Raw genomic sequence first — 21,260 nt, forward strand, 5'->3', positions numbered from 1 at the left:
TATGCCAGTTCCTTCACCAATATTTCACTTTCTTAACCATAGACTTATAAACTCTTGATGTATTATGGACATGTTCATTCTTCCTTGTTCATCTTTGCAGGAGTGTTAGAATATTTTTATCCAACATATTTTTCATTTATATATATATATATATATATATATATATATATATATATATATATATATATATATATATTTAATCAGCTTGTGAAGATGTAATATTTTTTAAATCTCTTAAGTTTTCCTACCCACGGACTTCTTAGAATGTCACTGTTTTTACGAAGGCTATTTATATGTTTTATAAAGTTTTATACATTTTTTCATAAAGGGCTATTATGTAATTTTTAAAGTTAATTCAATGTATTTTAAATTTGGATGTTGTCAGAACATCATTTTTAACTTTAATGTCAAAATAATTTGCATTTATTATATATTAGATTAATGTGACAGTCTCAATAAACCCTCTTATTGATTCTAATATTTTTACTAAATAGTTTACTGTGTTTTTACAGAGATAATTTTATCATCTTTGTATAAAGACATTTATTATTACTTTTTTTTTTTTATTTGATGAGTAGTATATCTTGTAAAATGTAGGAAATGGAACATATTTGTCTAATTCCTGATTTTAGAATTAATGCTTTTACTTTTAAAATTACATTTTTTGTTTGACATATTTTTTTAAAGATTTGTCTTTTATCAGATAAAGAAAAATTCAGCTATGACGTTTGAACTTTTTCAAACTTTTTTTTGCATCTATTGAGCTGTTTTGTGTGTTTTGTTTGTCAAATAATGCATAAATTATATCAATAGATTTTCTAATATTGAAGTAATCTGTGTCTCAGTGCTAAAATCAATTTATCATAATGTGTTGCTTTGTATATATTTCTTCATTTAGCTTGATATAGTATGTTAATAATTTTTGTATTCCATTTTTATGAATCAGAATATATTTTTAAATTCTTTCTGACTTTTTTGCTGCACATGATACTTATAATAATAATTCATTTTTGAGTATGTCAATAGTTTGTTTTTTTACATAACTGCATGATATTGCATTTATAAACACACGATATGGAATCAAAGAACTCAAACTAACCCACACAAACTTGAAACAATCTTGATAAAGAAGAACAAAGTTGAAGGACTTGTACTTTCTGATTTCAAAACTTAAAATAAAACTCAGTAATCAAAATAGTGGGGGTACTGCCATAACAATGAAGATATAATCCCATGGAATTTAATTGAAAGTTCATAAATAAACCCAGACATTTATTGCTAATTGATTTTGAAGAACAATGTCAAGATAATTCAATGAAGAAAAAATACTCTTTTCAAGAAATCATAAAGGAACAATTGGATATCTACATGCAAAGGAATGAAATCGGAACACTATCTCACACTGTATGTGAAAAATAACTCAAAGTGGATCAATCATCTAAATATAAAAGGTAATACTGTAAGATCTTAGAAGAAAATATAGGCATAAATCTTATAATTGACAAGACATTCTTAGATATGACACCAAAGCATGAGCAACAAAATAAAAAAAATAGATAATTTAATAAGAAATATAAAAATAAATAAATTTTATCAAAATTTAAACTTTTGTGCATCAAAGGACATTATCAAGAAAGTAAAATGGCAACCTACAACATAGGCAAAGAAAGTATTTGTAAATTATATAACATATGAGATCAGATATTGTGTATCTGATAAGGGATATCCAGAATATAAAAAGAACTCCCACTACTCAATAACAACAACAACAACAACAACAAAATTAAAACCCATCTAATAAAGGACAAAAGACTTGAACAGACTTTTCCCAAAAGAAGATCTTCAAACAGTCATAATGCACATGAAAATATGTTCATCGTTGTTAGTCAGTAGGGAAATTCAAATCAAAACCACAGTGAGGTACCACCACTTTTGATTATTGATGACAATAATAAAAAAACTTGAAAAATAATGAGTGCTAGCAAGGATGTGGGGAAATTGTAACCCTCATATGTTGCTCGTGGGAAAATCATACAGCTACCGTGGAAAATAGTTTGGTGGTTTCTCAAAAAGTTAAACATAAAATTAGTATATCTAACAATTCCACTAACAGGTATATACTTTATAGGAACTCAAGTTCTGTGATCACAAGTACACAATTGAATATGGTACAGAATTGAACACGTACACAAACAATTATTGTACGTGTATCAATGTTCGTAGCAACGTTATTCACAATAGCCATAAGGTGAAAATAACCCACATTTCCAACAGTGGATGAACAGAGAAACAAAATGTAACACACACACATAAAGAATAGTATTCAGTTATAGAAAGAAAGACATACTGACACCTGCTACAATGTGGATGAACACGAAAATATGCTAAGTGTAAGAAGAGACATACACACACCTGTGATTTTATTTATACTACAGATCCAGAAGAGGTAAGTCAATAGATACAAAAAGCAGGTTGATGGTTGCTAGGTAATAGGATAAATAGGAATGTGGGTGACTTTAATGATATGCAGTTTTCTTTTGGGGTGATGAAAATGTTTTGGAACTTGATGTAAGTGGTGGTTGTACAACATTGCGACTGTATCACTGAATTTTAAAATGGTTAATTTTATATTATGAAATTTCACTTCAGTAGAAATAAATTCCAACCCAGTGTTTTTTCAAGTACTTTTTTTCTTTCCACATACCGTATTTCCCCAATATAATATAAGACCAGGTCTTATAATAGTTTTTGCTTCCAAAGACACACAAAAAAAGAGCTGATGGTCTGGCTAGGTCTTATTTTCAGGGAAACATGGTAGTTATTTTCCCCCCTCCAGTCAGGGCTAAGATCAGGACACAGACATTTCCTTAACATTTCCCTCAGTACGGTAGTTTGTTTTTGCTTCCCTAGACCTCTCATAGTTGATCCTGCTTTACAGTGATTCCAGATTTATATTGATGTTTCCATTTGGACAGGCCTTCAAGTGTTTGCTTGTTCCTCTGCATGGATCCTGTAACAACCTGAGTTTTAGGAAACCAAGCATTATATTTTCCCCTGGCAAAGTGCCAACCTAAGGATTCATCCTTTTTAGGTTTTGACCTTTGAAATTTTCTCTAACTTTTTTGCCACCTCTCCTCTGATATATCTATGTATTTTAAATAGCATTTTAGGTATTTTGTACCAAGTTTTGTTGTTGTTGTTGTTGTTATTTTTCAGTCTCTCTAGGCCTAAAAGATTGCCAAAAATTAAGGGTCATACTGCTTTGGCATTTATTTATTCTTCATCTCTTGATGCTCAAAATGGTTATTTCCAGGGTTGTAATGATTTTTATTGCAAAATATGGATTTATATTACAAAATCCAGTGAACAGTTTTCTCCCCTCTTCTTTTTACATCTTGATATCTGAAGATTTGCCTACTCTTTCTTCATCATCAGGAATTTAACTCTCTCCTAACTTTCCTTCCATTTGCTGAACACTGACTCTTTTCTTATATCTGTGCTTTTTTTATGCATACCATTGATTCTCCACTTTGGCTATACATCATAACCACTTGGGAACATTTGAATAATATAGTTGTGAATACTTAAAATAAGCTTATTACACCAAAATATATGGTGCTATATCTGTGCATCTTTTTTTATATATATATTTTTAATCTCTAAATTGTTTCTGATAAGCAAATCCTCTATACCATATATCATTTCATTTTGATGATGTTTATTCCCGGGTAATATTTAGCTCTCTATATACTTCAAATGCAATAAGTGTAACACTGAACTCATAAACTTTTAACATTAACTATCATTCTTTCTATATTGTCTGTCTAGTTAATAGCAATACTACCCATTCTGTTATCTAAGAAAATAATTTTGTGGTGTATATACTTATTCTCATATATTAAATGTACATTATGGCAATTATTGGCCATCATGAAACAATGAGTCAATTTCTAAAGAAATGAATTTAAAAATTTTTGAAATTTAAGAATTAGTAATAAAAGAATTCTTCCAGATTAAAGCTACCAAGTTAAATTGACAAAGGAACAGTCAGGAAAGCCAAGTAAAAAACCAATAGTCTATGCCCAGAGATAATTATTGATCATAGAGTGGGATAACTCCAAGCTGTTGAAAAAAAGCCTCATCGATTTGTAAAATTTGTTGTAATTATTTTAGGAATGTGATCTGAAAATTTAAGACTATGATCGAAGAGAGAGGCCAATTCTTCCTACTCAAAAACTCATTCATTAAATGGCACTCGAAGTTCTCAGAATTTAGCTGATTAAAATCATCACCTTGCTTTTTTTTTTTTTTAATTTCTATTTTTGTTGTTAGGCTTTCACCACCTTTATGTTGTCTATTATCATATGGATTTCAGAGTTTAAATACCTGAGCAGGGGATAGTGTATCAGGAGGCGAGGCAGCAATGTCTTCGACAGATTCATTGTTTCCCTATGGGACATCTTTGTAGATTTGGAAGTTTATGATAAAGAATAGAATTTGGTTGAACCAGACTTAGGAGTGATAAAATGTTTCTGTGGACTCTCATAGTGATGGTAAAGATAGAGAGAACAGGTACAGGGAACATGGGATTTATATCTTTTTACTTTCAGTGGTCCGGATAGTTGTTGACCAGCTTCTAGCTTAGTGAGGTGCATCTCATCTGGGTAGTAATTCCTGGTCAACCTCTTCTGGGTATAAATGCTTGGAACCCCACAGTGTCTTTCTGGGCCTTTGGGCATCATCAGAATTCCCCACCTGTTCCAGATGCTTAGGCGTTGACAACTGTGAGAGATCACAAGTACATGGAAGACTAACTACAAAGCAATCTATTAGCCTTAAGATTGTGTTTCTGTGTGTAGAAGCACAGTAAGAATTATATTGCCCAAAGTGTAGCCTTTGTGCTAAGTCACATGTTTTAACTCAGTTCACCAGAGTTACTTACTGACATTTCTGGTACAAAAACAAACAAATAAGCAGCAGCAACAACAACAACAAAACAGCAAAAATAATAAAAGCACCTTTTATTCCATTTTCCATTACTCTTTGTCTATCTCCATCCAGGAATATATTGGGGCAGGATGATGATTCTGCCAAGACATGATTAAAATATTCTTATGTCCCTGCATAATCTCAATTCTTCCTAATGTCTAACCTCGAAGAAATATAACCAACTAGACTTAGTAACCAAGCATCCTGCAAAATGGGGTGAGATACTGTATTTCCTCAAAAATAAGACCGGGTCTTATATTAATTTTTGCTCCAAAAGACACATTAGGGCTTATTTTCAGGGGATGGCTGATATTTTTCATGTACAACAATGTATATTTATTCAAATACAGTCATGTTATTTTCTTCTAGAACATCGTCATAATGTACAAAATGCATCTGTCTGGCTGACGCTCTTAACTGGGGCTTATTTTAGGGGTAGGTCGTATTTTCGGGGAAACTCGGTAGGAGTCTAAAATAACCTCCATATGTCAGATGTGAAAGGGAGGATTGATAGCAGTCCCACCAGAGAATATATAAAAGAAGAACATATGACCTTGGGGGATTGAGAAGAAAATTATTTTTTTGTGATATGGGATCTGTTCCTTTTACAGAACTGTAAATGTACATTTACCATTATTGACAATGTATGTTCACTATGAGTTTCAGTGTTACTACATATTATTTTGTCCATGCTCTCAGGGATAGAAACAAGTTCTGCTTATTTAAACAATCCAATGTGTAGGATATTTGGAAGGGTATTATATATGACTTCAGTCATAGGTAATTATCAATTTAGTTCATCATCACAGTCAGAGTATTGGGGTTTATGTACAGTAGACAAGTAGTAGATGAAACGGACTGACACTCAGAGCATTATAGAAAGAGGTCAGATAGAAATTGGATACACTGAAAGATGAAAGTTGAAACAAATTTTATTGAGTTTTAAATGCATTAGCAGTCAAAACAAGCTGTGTTTCATCTTATTGAATGCTTCTTTTCACAAGTAATTATTAAAAATTACGATTTAATTATCTCAGTGTTTAATGGATCACTGTGTTTCCAGTATTTATCTTTACTATATATACTAAATTTAATGAAACTGTGTAAACAACTGTTATTTTTTTCTCAAGAAACAAATTTTAAGGACATTTTAAGAAAACTGGACATGCATATAGATTCTAATATAAACCAAAGGAAAAGCTCATTTTAAATTGTGCATTTCTTGCATTTGAATTATCTCATGTACTTACGTGTTAAACATGTTAAGATGTTATTAACATGCCAATTAATGGTTTTCCATCAATAGAAAGCAAATAGCCTCCTTTCCCCACTATTTGTAAAATAAACACTAAAAATCTTATGCAAATATTTCTGAATTAAATCTAAGTACATACAGCAAAGTATTGACAAAAGTATCTTCCCAATTTCTAGCACAAAATTGTAGCCACAGTATTGTCTGGACTCCAAAGCTTGTAAGAATTTAAGAATCCACAGGTGATCTAACCTGAAAATTTTCTTCTAGTTATGTATAACATCTTTGTGTTCAATTAAAGACAGTCACTCCCTCTCTACTTTGATCTCACCCCTCCCCACATCATAATGAATGTTTTCTACAATTTTCAGCATATTTTTTTGCAATTTTAGAATGGTTTAGACTTATAGAAAATTGCTAAGGTAGTGCATAGAGTTACCACATATCACACATCCAAATTCTCCTTCTATGAACTTCTAACACTAATGTGGGAAACCTGTCACAATGAAGAATATTAACACATTCTTATTAACTAAACCCACACTTTATTCCTATTTTCTTAGTTTTGCCTAATATTCATACTATTTCCTAGGATTTCACTCAGGATACCACATTACACATAGTCACATTAGGCTCCTTTTAGATGTGACAGTTTCTGACTTTTTGATGACTTTGACAGTTTTGAGGAGGGCTGGTCAGATATTTTGTAGAATGACCTTTATTGAGAATTATCTGTTGTTTTCCTCGTAATATTGGGGCTATGTGTGGTTTTTGGGAGGAAAACCACAGAGGTAAAGTGTCATTTTTATCACATTATACCAAGGGTCCATACTGTCAACATAACATAATTGTTGACGCTGACTGCTCAGCTGGCTTAGGTAATGTTTGTCAGGTTCTCCACTATAAACTTACTGTTTTCTTAACCCTTTCCAAACATGATTCTTTGGAAGAAAGTCACCCTACTTAAGGAATCAAGAGTTTTGCCCTTCCTCCTTGATTGTGGTGTATTTGGAATTTTTCTGCATGGGACATTGCTCTAATCCCCTCCATTTATTTATTCAATCAGTAGTTTATTTATATCAGTATGCATGATGGAATTTTCTTCTATGCTTTGAGCATAGTCCAGTACTCCTGTTTGTTTTTGTTGCTGAAAACTGTTCCAGTTTAGGACATTGGAGGCTCTGTCAGTAGGTTTTTGTGCTCATTTGACTTAACTCATCCTTGTGTCTTTTGTTTTCTCTTGTTTGTTTTTTTCATTTGTCCGTTTATTAGTGCCTTGATTTTGAAATATAAGATCCTCTTGCATATTGGCTGCCCCTGTTGTAGAATCAATCATATCTCCTAGGAGCTATAACTCCTGTTATTGGAAAGTGGTATTAGAAATCAACATTTAGGTGTTAGGACTAAACTTCTTAATACAAAAAAAAAAAAAAAAGCCAGAATATAATTTTCTGTATGCATCTATGTCTGTATGCATATATAATTTCTGTGATACTATGTTTCTTCATTATTCAATTCAAGTTAATTACAAATAGTATATTTAAGACTCTTAAACTCAGAATTACAGTCCATTTCTTTGTGTGTGTGAGGAACAAGGAGTTATATCTAATTATGATATTGAAATGGTAATTAGTTGGAAAGCAAATGGACATTTGACCAACTTAGGATGGAGAGAATGTCTCTTGAGAAATGCTATTGAAGTTTTCTACTGTTGTATAAAAATTATCATAAACTTAGTAGCTTTAAAAAAATGCAAAAACCACTCATTTATTATCTCACAGTATTTCCAGACGTGAAATAAAGTCACAGCTTAATGGTTCTCTGTTCAGTGTCTCACAATGCTAATATAAAAGTATTGGCCAAGCTGTGTTTTTATCTGATGTTTGAGATTTTCTTTCTAAGTTCATCCGGTTTGACAAAATTCAGTTCCTTGCAGTTGTATGTCTGAGGTCCCATTGCATTGCCAGCTTTCACCCAGGCACCACTATTGGCTTTAGAGGTCACTACTACTCTTTGCCATATTGTCCCTCCAACTTCAAAGTCAGCAAAGGAGAATCTGCCTCATGTTGAATTCCTCTTGAGTTTTGTTTCTCCCCTGTCCCCCAAGAAAAGTCTAGTCTCTTTTATGTTTTCACCTACTTAGATCCTGCCCACTGAAGATAAGCTCCCTTTCTTAAAGTCAACTATGCCATCTATAAACCTAATCATGGAAATGAAATCCATCATATTCCCAAGTCCCATGGATTATACAAGATACGTAGACTAGAGACAGGAATCTTGGAAACCATCTTAGAATTCTGCCTACCTACCACAGGTTTGTATTGTGAACATTTAAAAGAGTGTTCTCCAGTTGCAGAAATGGAGACAATAGGCACTAGGCAGAGAAGAGATAGGCAATAGCAAGATATGTAAAGTAAAATTACAAGTAATTTAGTATTAATACAGTAGGAGATTTCCAGTCAGGGCATTTTGGAACATGAGACTAATACATATGTGTTGGCTAGAATTATGAATGACTTCGTTTCATTCTAAGCACTCTGCAATTTTTCTATAGTTGGTGGATCATTTTAATCAATGAAGTAATGAGGTAAAATTTGTTATATGGATAAAGTAACAGCTGAAGTGATGATTCTGCATAATACCAAGTTATACTCAGAATCAGTAAATAGGCCGAGGCAAGAGTTGAGAAAGGCCTACAACAGAAGATAATAATAGGGATAAAGAGGCTTAACTAATTAGCTTTTACTGGGTAAATGTTGATAATAACTTCAGTTGTGTAGGCAATGGAAAGATTGTCCAGGGAAAGGCATGATCAAAGACACAATAGAGGGAAACCTTGGTGTCTATCAGTAGAATTTAGAGTTATTGACTATGGAATCACAAGATATATGTGAAGGTTTGTAGGAGATAAGATTGGGAAGCTGGAACCAATCATGTTGTAAAGTATCTTGAATGGAAACATGCTGTAAAAAGTAATAATTTATTTGCAATTGAGATTACTGAAGTATTCTACTGCTAGTTTTCTGTTTCTTTTTTTTTTTTTTTTTAATTTTTATTGGGTAAAAGTGTGTTTCTTCCAGGACCCTTCAGCTCCAAGTCACGTCATTGTCTTTCAATCTAGCTGTGGAGGGCACAGCTCAGCTACAAGTCTAGTCACCATTTTCAATCTAGTTGTGGGGGTAGGGAGTGGGGGTGGGCACAGTCCACTATCCCATGTGGGAGTTGAAACTACAACCTTGTTGTTAAGAGCTCCTTGTGCTCTAACCACATAAGCCATCCGACAACCCACCTGGCAGCTCAGCGGCAGCTCTTGTCTTCAATCTAGTTTTGGGGGGAGCAGCTCACTGCCCCATGTGGGAATCGAACTGGCAACCCTGTTGTTAAGAGCTCGCACTCTAACCAACTGAGCCATCCAGCCACCCTTTTTCTTTTCTTTTCTTTGTCTTTCGTTCTTTCTTTCTGTTTTGGTTTTGTTTTTTTTGTTTTTTTTGTTTGTTTTTTTGTTTGTTTGTTTTTTTTGAGAAACCATGAGAACACAGATACCAAAGATGAGAAATTTAAAAGGAATGCAACAATTATAGATTTTAAAAGTTTATTTTACTTAGGCTTCAAATGACCACGATTTAAGTGTTTAATCTTTGAACTTCGTAAGTAATCTTGTTCAAATTATGTAAGAAAAATAGTCATGTAACAGTTTCTATCATGAAATTTTGCATTCACTGTCTTTAATTCTGGCAAAAAAAATATTAAATATGTATTATTTTGTCTTTGAAACTTACTAGAACCTCTTGCACCATCAATACACTCTTTGTCCCTGCCCACCTAGGGGAAAATGACTGAGGACAAGGAAAGCTATAGGTAAGGAGTGGAATAGTGGGGGGACGAAGACACTACCCTCCTCCATTTTTCCTTTTGCTGTTCCTTTGACTCTGGAGCCAGCCATGGATTATGAATAGAGTTGCAAGAAAGCCTTCTCAGTTTTATAAATGACAGGTTTCTATTTGACAGTCATCATGTCAAAACTGAAACAAACTTTATCACTTAATAGAATGAAATATACATCCACCTGGAAAATACGTTTTTATCTTTATTTTTGGATCTAAGATTTCTGTGAGTGTATAAGCATCTTGAAGTTTAGGCAGGCTACAGAGATGATCACACATTGTATTGAAATTGGGAAAAATAAACCTGACGTATACAGAGTGGAAAGAGAAGTGGGTATATGGAAACTATCCATTTTATTTTATCCGTCTAGATAATTTGATTTTCTTTGTTTTGACATTGTTTGGCTATCTAGATGGATCTACTTATCTGATAATAGTCAAATTTCTATGTTGCTTTATGTTTATATTTAGCTTGAGCCAAGGAAATATTTTTGTCTTCTTTACATTTAAGATATCTCCTTAGGAATCTGCATGAAGAAAGAATTGCCATGGAAAGGTGCAGCAGGGTAGATAGTGAAAAAGGAAGAGGTGTGAACATTTCAAAGTTGATTTTAGAATGAACTAACAAGGTATAAATGAATAAAAACTGTCATAGATATAGAATATAGACCAATTAGTAAGGGCCTGTGATCAGCAGAATCACCAGAACTAGATATAAAGAGAGAACTCTTTTTATCAGTGCAATACTTTTCATGAGTACATTGTGTAATCCAGCCATAATTAGGACAATACAAGTCGAAATTCCTCTTATTTTCCAGAATAACCTATGTTGATTTTACCTTTGATCTTGCTATATATAGTACTTCAAGTAGGTCAGTATTTTATTTAAAATTTTAATAAATTAAGGAAATGGGGTATGGGTGGGAAAATGCGGTGAAAATAGATAATTTTTTTTATGTTCAACGTGTAAACATTATGTTAAAAACTTCTTTATACTCTGCAATTCATAAAGCATATTTGCAAGCCCATTTGATTGTGTCATGATAATTGTCATGGAAATAGAGAGAATGCCCACTATTAATATTTATTGGATAAGAATTGTATAAGACATTGGAGGAAATCTTGTTCTTTTCAGAATAAATGGATATGTACTGAGAACATGTCCCTTGATTTCTGATCCTCAAACTTCCAGAACCTTTTGTTACATGATCCCAATGTAATTTGTCCCTAGGTGGCAGCCCCCTCTCAGAGTTCCACGCGCCTGTACTTCCTTCACTTTCTGTTCTCTCTGGTAGTCCTTATCTAGTCTAGCATAGAGAGGAGAAATTGTGAAAGGCTCTTAATTCTAAATTTTAAGCCTGAATTTTTCATGCCTTTGTTTTAGGTACATAAATATTTTCTCTATTTCCTAAACACAATCTTACAAAGTACAAGGCTTACCTTTCAAGATACTTGTTTGTGACAAGATTTTAAAATTCTCTCAAATGTATAGGAAGGAGAATTCATTAAATACAAATGGACACATTTTAATATTGCCTGACTAAATGAATTTATTTGAGGAACAGGGGTAGGGTCACATAAAAGAGAGGGCTGGCAAACAAAAACAGAGGGTAATATTTCAAGATATTATTCCACTACAATAATTTTACAGCTGAGGAAAGTAAGGTTCACAGTAATTGTGTTTCATGTGATTATAAAGGCAGCTTGAACTTCCCTTAGTTGCATCTCATCTTTTGATGCAATAATCTGTTTTATCTCACGAAAAATATACTTGATTGGAGCAATATGAAATTTATGCTCTTCTTTTGAAAACTAAATTTTGATTAGATGGAGATGAAAAGATCTTTGTAGGGCAATGGCTGGTATGACTAGGTTCACTGAGAAGGGTGTCACATCTTGACCATTGGGAAGTTATAAACGGCAAGTGGCATTCTGAGAAGAGGGCAAACAAGGAAACTGGATAAATGGAGTTTTATATACAATAGTATTCATATACCAGAAGTTGTAAGTAATTTGATCATAGGATACATTTGGGGTGGGAAAGGGGAAAAGAAAAGAAGGATTGGTAAATGTTGTGGAAAATGAGGCTTGTACATATGTGTGTCAAGAATAATCTTGTATTATTACTCATTTCAAAGGCAAACGATTTATGATTTAAAGAGACACACAAAAACATGATTAAATCTGTGATTTGGAAAGAGAATGACTGATGGCAGAAAGTTGAAATAAAACTTCTTGAGAGAGTAGTTAGGATATAACTGGAGTATCCCAAGTGATAGTTTATAGTTGAAATAATTTAAGGCAAGTAGTGTTATGAAGCAAAAGGGCATATCAAGATATATTTAGTAGGAAGAATCAACAGAGTGTAATAGATGATAGTATGAGAGATTGTGTGTGAACACATTTGATATCTGGTAAATACAGCTATTCAATAAATGTCCAGTCTCCCATTTCTTGCAAACTGTGTTGGACTGCCTCTAACATGATTGTACCTCAGCTCCATTTGCTATAGTAGTTATGTCAGCATAGCTCCTAAAGTAACTGGAATATGATTTGAAGAGTTGTGATTATGTAAAAAGTCAAGAAAAAGAAAACAATATCCATATATACATTTACCTATATTATCACTTGTTTATATACAAATGTTTAATTTCATACATTCACACAAATAAATATGGGCATTAGATTAGATTACCCAAAATGTGGATGTTATATCTGTAAATTTAGAATGTCAGAAAACCATTATGGTATCAAATTAGTGTACAATTAATATGTGCAAAGCAAAGGATTGGTAAATCTTGCTACTTCCTATAGTTCTACACTTTGCAAGTTAAAAGCAGAATAGTGTTTATACTAGTAAACGCTAATAATACCCAATGAGCAAAATCAGTCAAGTTCCTTTGCTATTTCTCACCCCTACTATGCATTTTGCACATTTTTTTTCAACTGGATAGATAATAGTTTTAATGGATTAAGTTGATAAGTGCTATCAAGACACTGAAAGCAATTTAAATAAGAAAGAAAATGGGGGGGAAGGAAAGGAGTATTATTCCACTTAGAGTTAAATATGAACCACCTATTTCCCCCACCCTCTATGTATGGTATTTATCCCAGTGTCATTTCAAATTTCCTTTGCATATCAGTAAATACAGTTGGTAGTTCCACTTCACTTGTGTTCTTACTCTTTAGTCATAATATTAATTCAATTGAAGAAACATGTTTATCTCAATAAACAGATAAACCTGTTTATCTCTATATAAATAGAATATAAGAGTTACCAAACTGATACCAGTTAATATAAAGTAATAAATATCATGATGGTGTTAATAAAATAATAAATAAATTGTGTGTTAGGTTAAATAAGTTTCTGTTTTAAAGCTGTGGTTCTCATTATTAACTTTGCATCAGAATCCTATTGGAGGGCCGGGCTGGTGGCTCAGGTGATTAGAGCTTCATGCTCCTAACTCCGAAGGCTGCCAGTTCGATTCCCACATGGGCCAGTGGGCTCTCAACCACAAGGTTGCCAGTTCAATTCCTCGAGTCCTGCAAGGGATGGTGGGCAACGTCCCCTGCAACTAAGATTGAACACGGCACCTTGAGCTGAGCTGCCTGCCGAATGGCGCAGTTGGTTGGAGTGCATCCTCTCAACCACAAGTTTGCCAGTTCGATTCCTCGACTCGCGCAAGGTATGGTGGGCTGCGCCCCCTGCAACTAACAATGGCAACTGGACCTGGAGCTGAGCTGCGCCCTCCACAACTAAGACTGAAAGGACAACAACTTGAAGCTAAATGGCACCCTCCACAACTAAGATTGAAAGGACAACAACTTGACTTGGAAAAAAGTCCTGGAAGGACTTTGCACACTGTACCCCATTAAAGTCCTGTTCCCCTTCCCCCGCCAAAAAAAAGGTTATAAAAAAATTATGTAAAAAAAAATCCTATTAGAATATTTAAAAATACAAATTTCTGGAATTCCTTCATCCAAAATGATTACAGAGATTACATATAAGTAAGTATAGGCAGTAGCCCTGGTATATGATTTCCTAGATCATAGTTAATGCTAGCCAACTTTGAGTATGACAGTTTTAAAGAAGGGTTGCTTCCACTGTTTAGACCAGAAATTGTTAAACTTGGCTTCACATTTGAATGACCCGGGAACTCTGAATATACCAATATCCAGTGCTATTACAATTCCAGTAAGAATCTCTGGGAGTGGAACACAGCATTGGTATTTTTAAGCGCCCAGGTGATTCTAAGGTACAGCCAAGATTGAGAACTGTGGAGTAAAACTTTATTAAATTAAACTATGGTGGAAGCAAATCCTCCAAACTGTAGCTAGTATTTGAATGCTTTTTATAGAATTATCTAAATATAAAGGACATTCCTAGTAACAATCTATGAATTAAGGATAAAAATTACTAATGTAATTTGCAATATGACTGCTATAATATTTGAAGAATGAGTATGATATGTTTAATATTTGTTGTTCTGTGCCTTTTACTTGATCTTCAACTACTATGATCTCCCTGTTATTCATAACCAAATTATTTCTGATGCGTTCATTGTTTTTAAACCTGAATTTGTCATCTACTTGGGTTTCTTGTCACCAGTAAAAATCTAGAGCAGTTTTAGTATAAGGAATTGGAAAGATAGTGTCTCAAATTAATGTTAATCAACTTTGAATAGAATTACATATTCATTATGATTTAGGAATATGTGACTTTGAGTGACAATTTGATTGTAAAATAGTCCCTATATTAAGTTCTTTTTATTTATGTATTTTTTATTTATTTATTTATTTATTTTGAGATTTAAATGATTAAAGTCTTAACTTTTTTCCCTAGTGGTAAGATATCTTTCAGCTGAACTGGTGCAACTCTATGCTTATCTCCAGGGATGTCTGCAAGGCTGGTACTAACTTCTTACCAAGATAAGAATGAGTGGGATGATTAATGATTTTTAATGTGTTGTTTAAAGTTAGAACTGTCAGTGATGGCACCCATGGTTGACTTGTTTATTGATGACTTAACAACTGGTTTAATTGGTTAAACATCCTAAGTTGTTTGCTTGATCAGTGTAGCATAAATGACTCTACTGCAAATCATTGCTTCTAGTGTCCTGAAACCAAAATCGTTTAAAAACATTTTAGTAGTTCCTCATGCAGAGCTAAAGGGTGTCCTAAGAAAGGACCCTAGGAAGTGTATCTGGAAGTCACAAATATAACAGTGGCAAGAGAAGCCGATGATAAAATAATATATAACATGCTATTCCATTTATATAAAATAAAATAGGAAGCAAGACTAGTCTATGGTTTTAGAAGTCAAGATTAGTCTCATATTAAAGGGAGAAAGGAGCAAGTAGTAATTTAGAGAGGCAAGTATGGAGAACTAATGTGATGATTTGCATTTTCTTTATATGAGTGGTTGCTATGGGGGAGAGTTTAAGATACACGTAATTCACTGAACTATACATTTTGGAATGTGCATTTTTTTTTATGATTGATCTAGCTCAATAATAAGTTAACAATAGAGTTAATTACAAATATGATCTGCACAGTAGGTGAATGCAAAGAAGTATTGCCAGTTTTATTAGGTATGAAATGATATTGTAGTTATATAAAAATAAACACCTTTAGTTCTAGAAATGCATGATATTTACTAAAGTATGACATAAAAAGAAATGTCTGTCATTTGCTTTAAAATATGTTAACAATAAAAAATAATTAAAAAGATAGATAAAAGAAATGTGGCAAAATCTTGCTGAAATTGCATGATAGATATATGGCAGTAAATGGTACTCTTCTATTTATGAGGGTAGATAGTATAATAATACTGTTCTATCTGCTTTTAAATATATTTGAATTATTTATAATACATATTTTTAAAAATCAGTACCACAATTTTCTAGCCCTCAAACTGACCAAGAATTTATCTCCATCCTTGTGTTTCTTAGCACAGTATATGACACTCCACTCATATAACTAACCTATATAATCCTTGATTTCCTCTCCTTCCCTCTCCACACATCTAATCAACCCTAAATTCCTACTTTTTATTACCTTCCACCTGTTTATTACCTAGGAAACCCAACCACCTCTTTGCCATGACTACTATCTAAATTCAAGCCTCTAACAGCTAACCTGGATTGATCCAATGCCCTCCTTAACTGGTCTTCTCATGCCCAGTATTTGTCAGCTTCAATCTGTTCTCCATGCTAGATAGTGCTAGAGGCCGTTTTCAAAGCACAAATTTAATCACATCCCTATCTTCATTAAAGTGCCTTAGTGGCTCCCCTACTGGATACAGGATAATATCCTGGCAAGTATTTAGGTGCTCAATTGATATTTATTGAACAAATCCACATATTATATTAAAATTCTTCCTTAATCAAAATGGGGACTCACAAGGGGTACTAGGTTGTACCCCACAAACCTGTGGGGTGTTTAATAACCCTTTAAAATTGGAATTACCTGTCGGAATTTCCTATACCCTCCTGCATTTTCAGTTATATATGTATACATTTATTTAAAAAGCAAATATTGCTCTCTGGTAACCTAATTAACTAACTATCTAACTAACTAACTAAGCAAGCAAGAATTAGCCAAAGATGCCTCAGAGAGATCAATAAAGAAGGATGAGAATAGCCAAAGATGAGATGGCCAAGAAAGTAAGGTCCTGCAGATACTGAGGTATTGATGTAGGTCAATTCAGGGAAATCTGGGTTTATCACACTGGAGTGAATATGATTTCCCCACTCAGCAATATATGTATATGATTCCAATATACACCAATGAACGGGGTTTTTAGGCCTTTATGTAGTTGTGTGTGCCCTAACTAGGCAGAGGGGTATATATCGTTTGGGATACAGTTGCAGACAGCAAAAAGAGATTTAACATAGGTATATGATATTTATAGAATCTTTAGATGGCCTGTAGGAGCAGGATCAAGACTGATCTAGCCACAGTATCTGTGAAGCCTCCACATATCTATCTCATGGAAACTTCAAGCTCTGCCACAATAAATCAGTTAGGAAATCAGGAAGTTGACATGTAATTTAGGCTTGCAATCCACTCCATCAAAATGGATGACCCATGTACTCTTTCACATCCCCATTAAGAACTTCTGCTATGGCTTCCACAGAAAGTGAAGTGCATCCATGAAGATATTCCTCAAAAGAGATAGCAGAAGCACAATAATTGCAGTTACCTCATGCTGTTCTACTCATTTCTTCCAAAATATGGAAAGACAGATATAATTAGAATAATCTATATCTAGATTGGAATAGTAACTATAAGGGAAGCTGGGAGGTAGAGAATTTAGCTATATATTTCAAATCTGAGTTAAGGAGCATGGAGGCATACTACTCGGATTTTGGAATTAATGTTATTCACTATAATCCAAAAAAAACAAAAAAACAAAAAAAAAAACACCCTGGAAAGGGTCATGGAGATAGCAGGATAATGGTTCTTTGTTTGTTTTTAAAGCTTTAATCAATATTTCCCAAGGAAAGAAAATCATAAATCTGATGGGAGCTAAAGAAGTAGATACATTTCTGGTTTCCTTGATGAAATCCGTGTCATGCTTCATGATACGTATGGATGAATGGGTAGAAGTTCAGAATTTTATATAATTACATAAAAGGATTTTATTAAATACGAATGCATGTATATAACTAAGACCATATAATTCTGGAGAAAGCATTCTAGAAAAAAATAATTTCATTTATTTTTACTTATTTATACTTTAATAATAATTATTTTTCTAAATCAATTATAAAGATATTTTGGAAATTGTGTAAATTACAGAAGAAAATCAGTTATTTGTGTATTTTTATTTCTAACCTGCTTTGCTGTATGTTTTGTAAACATATTCCCATGTTAGATTGTAATCTTTACGGCTTATTAGTGTATTGAAACATTTGTTCCTCTTTCTGAGCAAAATAATTTATTTCTTACAGATGACATAGCATGTTTTTAAATACTAGAAAACAAAGGTTGAACAATGACAGCAACTTGAATTTTATTATTCTATAAACCATTGAGACAAATATATTCATAAAATATGTTCATAAAAGTGTATCTTTTTAATCTGTTTTATTCTGCTTTTCTTTTTTTTAGATGTCATTGTTGAGGCCAAAAAAAAGTATCATTTTCTTCATTTAGCTTATAGAAATATTATAAAATATGGATGGTAGACATGTTTTGCTTGCTGTTCTCTTCTATGTGATTTCATTAGTTAGATTACTATCAACTTGGAAAATACTCAACATTGTACAGAAATTGAGTCACCAGAATAATATTGAAGCTTTTGCTCTTGGACTGAACTTTTTAAGAATACAAAATTGCTTAATAGTAAAAGATAGCTTTTTATTAGATATATTTGAATGCAGGAAGCAAGTTAATAAACTGTATTTGTTTTTCCAATTAGCATTTATAATTTCCCAGACAAGTCTAAAATCAAGCACTATAAATATTATATGACATTCAAGTTTAAGGCATGGCCTCAATCATGATAATGACATTTACTACAGAAATTTTAAAACAAACTTCTGTAGCAGCCAAGATGAGTAAAAGCATAATCATTTTGATGTTTCACATGAAAAATAGGTTTTAAAGTATTGGCTGAATTGAATCATTTCAGATTGCCTACCACCTGTCATTGCTTTTTCTAAACTAAAAGCATCTGTTACTTTATATGTGAAACTTCTGCTATTGCGAATCAAACTTCTTTTACAAATGGCTTTGAGGCCCATTAGTTCATAGTGCAATGGTTCATGTGTTGAAGGTCCAATGAAGTCCATAAAGAAGATGGTGATTTTGTGCTAAAGTTTGATTAAACTGGGGAAAATATGTGGATTGAAGATGGATGGTTTGTTATGAGTCACTACCACAGTCCCGCTGCTCTGTTTATCTTTGTTTCAAGCTTACCCTAAATCAAGATAACTAGCAGAAAAATATAACAGAAAATATAAAGAAAAAACATTGAATCACAGTATTAGCTTCAGATGAGTATCGATCCCTGGCCTGCATTCTGAGATAAATGGATATCAAAAAGGTAAACTTCTTTTTTTTGAATTATCTTGGATCAACTCCTTGGGTGCTTCGGTGTCAGCCAGGATTACTTCTGGACAGAAGAAGCAGAAGTGAATTAATATCTAATTCCAGCTTCCCTGGTGGCATCGGGACCATTGACTTGCCTTTTGTTTTCATACATTTATTCCTCTAAGTGATTCAGCTATGTTCAAGTTTGAATTTTCCAGATTTATTTTTTAATTTTTGTCCTCAAGTTTCATTTTCTGCTTCTTAATTTGGAAAATTTATTGAGAATTTTTTAAACTTTTGGTTTTCAATTTTTAATTATAACATGCATGCTTAACCTAAAATTTTCACAGTATTAAATCCATATAGGAGTCCAATTCTTCTTTGATCACTCCTCTTTCCAGAAGTAATGACTATTAACAGTTTAGTGTGTATCCTTCCAAATTATTTTTTTCCCCCTGAGGATATACAAAGCTAGCTTGTGGGATATTACATATATAAGCTTTGTTCTGTGGCTAAAAAAAGAAAAGTTAAATCTTTTCATTTAAGTCATTTTTTGGCTGAATGAACTCTATAAAAACTTTTTTCTTAGGAAGTCTAGATGAATGGCTTATAGAGATATCATAGATACCATAAATGGAAAGATAACCACAGTTGTAGGCTGTGGATAAATTTGCTAAGGTTGTAGCCTTCAGAAAGTACTTTTCGGTTGGATGAAATAAATCAAGAGGGATTACTTACCTCTCATCATCTTAGAAAATAAGATAATGCTGACTTTTTTTTTAAATAAAAATTGCCACTTATTACTTGGATCGAACTTCTAAATAAGCTGTTTTGTTGTTGTTTGTTTGTTTGCTTGTTTGTTTCCTGATGAATAAGGGGCATCTTTTCCAAAGAAAAATTCCGAATGTATTCACACATCTTGAATACATATACTGACACTCATACATACACATAATAATAAGACTGAAACTTCTGTTCTCATGCATGCATTACTCATTCAACAGGAAATACTAAAATTTCATGAGAATGTTTCCTGACCAAATCATTTTTCGACAGATGATATTAAGCTTCCCTATTTCCTGGGTTATTCTGTCATAGTCTATGATCACTTTTTCATTCCTGGCTTATCAAACAAAACAACAGAAAAAAATAAAAATGAAAAAACAACAAGAACCAAAGTTGCTATTGTTACAGTACATTTTCAGGATACTGGAACTGAATACATCTTTTTGTTATAGGGTCGGTAAACTTATCAGAAACACTCCAGTACTGCCTGGGCACTCAGTGATGGCCACATCCATGAAAATTCAGGTACAAAAAATAACATATCTGGAAGAAATAAAGCATCCAAAATTGTTACTGAATCTTTTTGCAATGAATATTTCATTAGGATTCATGACGTGAGATGTTCTAAGAACCTCTCCCAATAAAGAATGTCCAAGAATCTGTATAAAATATTCTTAAAACCCACTTTAAAATTCAAGTCTGATTGGCAAGAGAAGTGTTGATAATACTGGAGCACACATTTTTTAAAAAAGGATACATCTAAGTTTTAAGACAATTGAAACTAAATTATGCCCTTTATTCCAGCACCACCAGGTCTTAGTATGCCAGGTACCCAAGACTCTCAGCCTACCCTACCTCCTCAAATCTCATTGCTGTAGGCATTTTATATCCTTGATTCTAACTCAATTTTCTAACTTCTGAAATACTTCTGTAGTTTCGGAAACACATAATCAAACTTTGTTCTGATCATTCTTTTACCTTCACTATCAGCTGAGGACACTGCCTGCCTACAATCTTCTTCAGTAGTGGATATTTTCCCATTCTCACCTCCCATTCCCCTATGCTGGATGTTGTTGGGTTGTGCCCACCTTTGCTCCTCATTCCCACACTTCCACATCAGTAATGCTCTCTCCTGCCTAAAACCCATGTCACCACACCATCCCTAATGATTGCTTGTCTGTCACCTTCCACCCATATTCTATATTTCTTGTCACAGTCCATCATTGTTTAAGCTGCCAAATATCTGGTGCTTCTTTCCCCTCTTCATGCACCCTCAGCAATATCTTATCCTGGCTAAACCAACTCTCCGA

The sequence above is a fragment of the Rhinolophus sinicus genome, linkage group LG05 (genome assembly GCF_036562045.2).
Source record: "Rhinolophus sinicus isolate RSC01 linkage group LG05, ASM3656204v1, whole genome shotgun sequence".
Taxonomy (NCBI): domain Eukaryota; kingdom Metazoa; phylum Chordata; class Mammalia; order Chiroptera; family Rhinolophidae; genus Rhinolophus; species Rhinolophus sinicus.